At 43.5% G+C, this 7755-nt stretch overlaps 1 protein-coding gene across 2 annotated transcripts in view; it reads right to left on the bottom strand.

The window, feature by feature from the left end:
- satb1b (SATB homeobox 1b) overlaps window positions 1–7042 on the bottom strand; it is a 44879-nt gene extending 37837 nt beyond the window's left edge. The window contains exon 1 of one of the 2 annotated variants that reach the window (XM_077012393.1): window positions 6603–7042. The gene's annotated coding sequence lies outside the window, so the exon portion shown is untranslated. The remainder of the gene's footprint in view (window positions 1–6602) is intronic. The other variant, XM_077012390.1, reaches the window with a different exon arrangement.
- Window positions 7043–7755: the final 713 nt, after the last annotated feature.

Raw genomic sequence — 7755 nt, forward strand, 5'->3', positions numbered from 1 at the left:
ATCCGAGCGTGACGAGGATGAACAGTGGTTGTTGCAGAGGTGAGCTGGTGTGGCGGCCATGTTGGGGAGCACGGTGCAGTCTCCAACATCCACCATGCCTGTCTAAGACCATCATCACACAGCTCTGGACGACTGTGCCAGGAGGCCCTGACTCTGCCAACAGGTGCTGACACTGCCAAGAACCCTGGTGCGTGCACTCAAATACACACACACACACACACACACACACACACACACACACACACACACACACACACACACACACACACACACACACACACACACGTATGTGAATGTGCACACATGCATGCATGCACTTACACACACACACACACACACAACACCCTCTCTGACATCCAGAAGGACACAGAGCTTCAGAGAGCACCCATAATTTGATCAGCCATGATTATTATCCAACACCCAATGATCTATTAGAGTACATAAAAAAATACAAAACGGTAAAGGGCAGTTTCTTCAAGCTGTTCATGAAAACAACAGATGAACACCAGAACTGGGGGCTTACTTAAAGCATAAGGCAGACTACCTTACTGAAATGAAGCAGCGTGATCTTTTCAGACAAGCCGACTCACTGTTCACAGATCAGTTTTGAAATGACAGTCTTCATATAATGGTTACACCAGGCATTACAGATCAGATTACATTTTTGGATGCTCTCTTACTTTGACTCCTTTGTACCTGTATTGTAGCAGAAAAGTCCTCGGGATTTATTTTTATTAGGTGCAGTAAATCTTTAGCATTTATAAACTCGTTGGTAGGACACGCCCCCTTTGCCTCTCCTCGAGACATTGCAACAAAAATGTCTAATTTTATTGAATTTATACAATAACCAAAAGTATATGTGTCTATTAAGGTACAGTATATGTGCAACCCTCAAAATTTTAGAAATGAAGAAAGAAAAAAAAAAAAGTCCCCAAGACCTGCCAGCTACACGGCCACGCTGCGTGTTCGTCTGCTTTGCGCCTGGGTGTTCGGCTGCTCTGCAACACGAGACGCACGTTAACGCGTCGGCTGGGGCCTGGTTTACAAATCCGAGCTGAGCAGACCTCTGCAGCTTTGCGACGTGACCGAGGTCGGGTCATCCGAGCCCCTCAACCGGTTCTGAGCACCTTCCCAACTCCTGGAGGTGGCTGTGGTGGTACAGAGCTGAGGTCACAACTCACTTCTTCTCAGTGGGAGTTTTAATAGCAGTAGCTATGTGTAAAACTGTATACGTGTGCTTTTTCCTACACTCCTGTAATTCGAAGCTACTGTGCATGCATTATATTATTTTGCTGTTCACATAATTTTTATGTTTTAGGTGTTAATAGAGCTGCTGCCCAACTCGGTATATTAGGTCTCATGTGCAGTATTTGCACATTACTACCCATGTGCATTACTTTCATTAATAAATATAATACACTCCTACTGAAGGCAGTTGTAAAATCATGCATATTATATAAATAATATATATTTATATATATTATATAAATAATTTAAATAATAATAAAATGTTTTTTTTTTTAAGATTATACATATGGAGAGTCAAAGCCGGAGTGATAGAGTGATGCTATATCCTACCTGCCAGACCTCTCTCAATCAGTTCACACACACTCACAGGTTAAGCCTGGGTTGCAGTGTACACTGTAAAAAATCCCCCTGTGGCTTCTTAAAGTCTAAATGTATTCCAGTGTGAGTATGAGTGTGCAATCTGTGTGTGTGTGTGTGTGTGTGTGTGTGTGTGTGTGTGTGTGTGTGTGTGTGTGTGTGTGTGTAGTTTACAGTAGGGCATCATCTTGGGGTCTGGCCACAGCAGCGATGGTTCCACAACTAAACAATTCAACCACGAAAGGGCTTCTCCTCTCCACAGTCCTGACTACAGCCTGTATTAATGATTTAAAACCAATTATTTCCTCTCCGCACACAAGGAGAGAGATCCTCTTTAGCTGTTCATCCCACTGTTTATTCCTCCTGCTTTTATCAAATTATAAAACAAATTAGTCAGGGAACAATCAGCTAACATCAGTTTCAAGGCCTTGGAAATTACTTTTCTGTCACTGGTGCAGGGCAGAAGCACATGATTGAATAATGAGACCTCTAATTTCTGCCTCATGGATCGCAACATATCAACAATTAATAGAGTACAGACAGGAAGGGTGGTGTGTGTGTGAGGGAGAGATGGGGAGCTCTTTGTCTACGTGTCGCCATGACCCTCTGGAAGATTCCCAAACTGTGGCGGGGAGGCTGCGTCTGAGCAGACGATGCTAGTCCCAGGGGCCCCAGCGAACGAGGGTCCACCTGCACGTCTCGTCCCGGCTCCAGCTCCGCACGGCGGGCTACGGCATCTCCCCGGTCCCCCTGCGCTCAAACCTGGGCAGGAGCCTCCATCACGGGGGCCCCTCACATTTGATCAAAACTATTGCTTTCACTCCTTCTTTGGTTTGTTTATTTTTGCACGTCTGATCAAACTGCTTGTCGTGCACACGCTACGGGGCGGCGTGGCATCGCACAGGGGAAGATTTGAATGGGTCTCACCGCTAGCTAATCTGTGTGTTTCTAAATCTCTTTTTTGTTTATGTGCATGTACATAAGTGTGTGTGTGTGTGTGTGTACGCATCTGCAGTGTAAGAGAATATCTTTTAAAATTGTTTCTTTGGAACATGTGGGTGGGTATTAACAGCCTGATCTTTGCAGCGTGCGTACCCGTCAGAAGCTTGTGCTTTTCTCTCTGTCGCCTCACCAGAACAAAGGATTCGAGAAAACCTACACAGATCGGATAACGACAAGCATAGAAATAAGAGACAATGATGGCATATCAAAAACATATGGATGTTCTAAATTTAGGCTGTTCGAAATTTAAGAAGTTGAAGGTCTTGCCGAGCGCGCGTTCCAAATTCTATTAGGGACAGCGCTGCATAGCATGATAACATAGCTATTCCGATTTAACACGTATTTCGTCAACTCTAACCATGGCAAAACCAACATGACGTACTTTTGCAGTACAGCTTTTTGTGCGGATGTAGCCACAATCCCATGTCTGCACAGAAAAGAGGACAGTTTGGGAAACAAGCAAACATACAAACAAAAAAAACCCTAAAGAGCTTTAGCAATAAAACACAGACTGCAGTCTTCCTTTGGTGCACACACAACTGTCATGTTAGTAAAACATGCAGAGACAACACTGCCTCATGCCAAAAGTTGGAAAACGTGGCAAAATTAACCCCAAGTCTGAACCACACATGAAAAATGCATCTGGGGTGGGATGTCTGTAATTGCCAACCTTTTTACATTTTTGACTCAGAGCCGAGGAATGCACAAACAATCCTTATTAAGATAACGTTCGGGTTCATTAGGTCTCTCTCTTCTTTTTTTCTCTTCTCTTTTTAAACTCGTTACAGCTTGTCATCAAAAAGGCCTATGAATCATCATTACTGTTAGTCACTATTAGGAGTCATTGGAGCGCCTTTCCAAAGACAGAGGAATCTCCAAACTGCCGTGCACAAAAAAAGAGAGAGAGAGAGAAAAGATTTAAACGAGACAGAGGCACCTCTCTGGCGACAGTCTAATAAATACATGCACTGGCAGCTAAACAGGTATTTACTGGGCTCCAACCACAAGTATAATTTCACTCTTTGCTGAGCTGTTATTTCACTACAGCGTTCATTATGGCGGTGGTGAAGACAATGAGTGGTTTTACCCTAGATATCTGTCTTGACTTCACACGAGCGCGCCACACACACACACACACACACTCACACAAACACACACAAACAGACCAACCAGGGTGCTCGCATATTACACCTTGGGCTGTGGAATTGTTGGGGGGCCCTGAACCTGTAGCGCCCCCCCCCCCCCTCCTTCCCAGTGAAGAGGAAGGAGAGTTAAACACACAGTAGCTGAAGTGTGTGCCAGCTCTCACACCCCGTCACTTACACAGACAAATGAGGGGTGACAGAACAGAAAGGACCCGTCTAGGACGGGCTGTGATGATGCACCGAGGTGCTCCTCTCCCTCCACTCCTACCCACTGGCACACTGGCTGGACTAATTGGTCTCCGAGGGTTAGAGGGTAAACGCTGCTTCACCTCTCCTTCTCCCGCCGTGTCTGACGGCAGGTGTCGGCGTTTTAGCCGGCGTGTGCGCGTCTTTTGTAGAACGCTGCCACGACCGCACTCGTTGAATCTAAGGCAGCTCCTCCTGCCTGTGATGCCTGACAAATTGGAGGACAATTAAGCAGGTATGTAAAACGGGAGACGTGGCCCGACTGGGTGGTGTCAGCATGCGTCTGAATACTCTGGCTTCCTGCAGTTCCTGGTAAGGCTTTGATGTGTGCTTGCTTTCTCCACTTTAGGGGACTGGTACACTGACCTATATGTGCCCCAAGAGCACACACACACACACACACACACACACACACACACACACACACACACATGCACACACACATGCACACACACATGCACACACACATGCACACACGCATCTTGCTATCAAAAGAGCCATGGCAAAATAAAGCTCTGCTCAACATTACGAAATGACAATGTATCAAATTTTTATTCTTAACAGTTTATTCACTTTTTGTTTTATCACAGAGCAACTTGAATGTTATTCAGTTATGACATTTATAATCAAAAGGTAATTTTCTTGCACCAAGCACATTTCACTGCATTTTAGCCTATCGTGCCACGGGCGGCAAAAACCATTGTATCCAAAATAAAAAAAAACCCTGAATGGGAATTCTGATGCACACTCCAATTGAACCAGAACGTTTGGACAGTTAAAAAAAACAGATCTGTCCACACTGCAACCACAGCAGTCAAGTTGACGAGTGTGAAAAGGAGGTCATCATGCCAACAACATCGAGTTAACCTGTTTGAGCCGAGATCAAGGAGAACTATTTGGTTTTGTATTAAGAAACTGTATAGATGAGGACGGAGAAAGAGAGCGAGAGAAAGACATGGTGTGAGAGAGAGGAGTGAGAGTATCACAGGGGAATTAACACTCATAATAGTTCCTTTGATCTTAAACAGCACTTACAAGAACTAGCAGACACAGTAACAGGAAAAGCTCTGGGGCTGTATTCTGCGAATTAGTGACCAGACAAACCACAAATTCTACCCAGGAGAACTGTTAAGTACCAAATCACCACAAGAATAACAACTTGAATTGTCACCTTGTTAAGCTAAAAACAAACTTCGAAAAAAAAAAATTGTGTGTGTGTGTGTGTGTGTGTGTGTGTGTGTGTGTGTGTGTGTGTGTGTGTGTGTGCGTGTGCACGTGCACGTGTGTGTATTACAGGGCAAAGGGTTAGAGTGTGCAGGCAAATTGAAGTTGTGCATCTGTGGATTTGTGTCAGAAAGAGGTCTTCTTATGGCATAACATTAACAAATAGTTTAATTTACACCTAACTAATTTAATCATTTTCGATTTTCTGGTATTCAGTGTAAGATACACCTGTGCAGTGAGGTTGGGGAGAGCGGGTATAGTTTAGAGCTCTTCACCATGTCACCAAAGTAAAAAACTCACCTGGTCGAGCCTGAACAGGGGATACCAGTGATTTGGAGAGTGTAGGAGGCGTGTACGAGGTATAGCTGATTAATAATATTTGATATGTGCAAGATGCCAGGTGATACCGAGGAAGCCAGCGCTTGTAAACGCCTTGTATCCCAAACCAGACTGCAAAATTAAGTCCCGCTAAAGCAATGCGTATATACTTCTACACTTCAGTACAAGTCATCAAGTGAAACTCAGTAGTTAATGTGGTATATACCAAAGTGTTTTATATGTCAGTCTCTGCCTGATAAGGGCCGCTGCTAGATCAGATTTAGATATAAGCATTTCGTGTTTACAAACAATACGGCGCGATTTAGCACTTCGACAGAGATTACAAATATTTGGGTCCACATGGTTTGTGTTCAGCGTTATGAAGCGACCAGATACGATATTTACAAAGAGGGAAAAAAACAAAGATAAAAGCCACCACGGAATTAGGTTTTACAAATAATTTAAAAAACGATGTTTTCATAATCATTAACACTTGTCTCAATAACGTGTTGTAGGTCCAAGAGTTAATTATTCGTTAATAATTATCTTTTTTGTCGCGTGCTAAGTTGTATGAACTATTTCCCGCATGTGTTTAACTTGACAGTTGCGGGGATTTGGACTGTACACTGAAGCAATATTATTTCTCCAACAATCCGAGGATTAGATATTGCAGACGAACACCTCCACCAGAAATTGTCGCAAATTAAACGTCGCGATAGCGAGAAGCACACAAAACTATCAAGTCAAACGGAACTTTTATCATCGGGTTTAACTTCTTGAAAGTAGAACAATATTACATTAATTGGTCTAATATCGATGCAAAAGTATTTAGGATTCGCTGGCGTGTAGATTCATTGGTGGCAGCTTGATTTTGGCGAACCGCTCTGCCTTTCGTCGCGTTATCTATTCTTTATCAAGCAATCAGGTGATAAAAGCGCACAGCAAAAGGATTTGACAGCGAGTGCGGCGGTTCTTCAATAATAGAGCAGCCTTGTTTTGGAGCAGGTGGTGTTGATGAACATGCCACACGCAGAACATCAGAAGAAGGAAACGGAACAATACCTTAGAAGTTAGCAGTCACCGCGAAGCCTCTCGTTTTCCATCCAAAGTTCAGAATTCTGTACTACTTCGTCCCACCTTGAGAGATCCAAACGCAGGAGAAGTCCTAAAACTGTCAAACGACAAGGCTGACACACACACATCAACTGATTAATGCTAAAGTTGGAAGCGCGCGGATTGCACGAGAATGCGTGCAACGTGGGCTGCGGTCCGGGATAGAGCTGCGAGGGGGAGGGCTCGGCTGTTTGAGAGAGCGTCAGGTAAACGAACCGCCCCTCCCCGTCTCTGATGCTTCATAAGATGATTTGCCAGCTGTGGCGGAGCTCGTCTCTTGCCCCACTTTGATTTCGTGCGGCGCTCCTCTCCGCCGCGCGCTCTCCAGGGAACCGCGCAGCGCGCGAGGGGAGAGGTGGGCCGTCACGAGAGCGTTAACACTTCCCCCGTTTTCATATTTACACACTCTGCGTTTAAATGTCAGAAAATAGGATTGCACGAAATAATTCTGTACCTGCAATCAACAACTTTAACAGAGGCTGTTTACAGTCCCATATGGTCACTGGTTTTAAAGTTTCACACTGGATGTTTTTTTTTTTCATTTTCACACAGCAACACGCAAATCTCAGATGTGATATATGAAATGCAACACTACTTTTAAATCTGATTTAAGGTTAAATATGATGTATTGTAGATGGCCCTGCTGATTATACAAAAATAGTAAAGAAGGAATAAAATACTGAACCCTGTGCGCATTTAAGATATCAAGATATCACCACATTGTATTCGTGCATGTGTATTAAGACCTTCGTGTCTATTTTTGTAATGGTTTAATTATAAATCATGGCACAATCACAGGAAAAAAAATAATCTAAGAATAAGAAACAATGCAAAATGATTTCCTTTTGCAATAGGTCTTATGATTGATCCGGATTTGTTAGGGAACGTCGATGTGCCAATAATTCTAAAACACATTTTAGAGACTTGTTGCTTGGAACCATATATGTATCTATATTATCAATCGACAGTATTTTGATTTGGTTCATAAATATAAGCTAAAATAACGCGGAGGAGAAGCACTGGAATGAATGTTTCGTGGTCGTTAAGTCGATTCATTCGTGGTTCCTGAATAATTCCATGAAGTTTCAGCTTGATATGCTTT

This window comes from Brachyhypopomus gauderio, chromosome 7 (assembly GCF_052324685.1).
Source record: "Brachyhypopomus gauderio isolate BG-103 chromosome 7, BGAUD_0.2, whole genome shotgun sequence".
Lineage (NCBI taxonomy): Eukaryota > Metazoa > Chordata > Actinopteri > Gymnotiformes > Hypopomidae > Brachyhypopomus > Brachyhypopomus gauderio.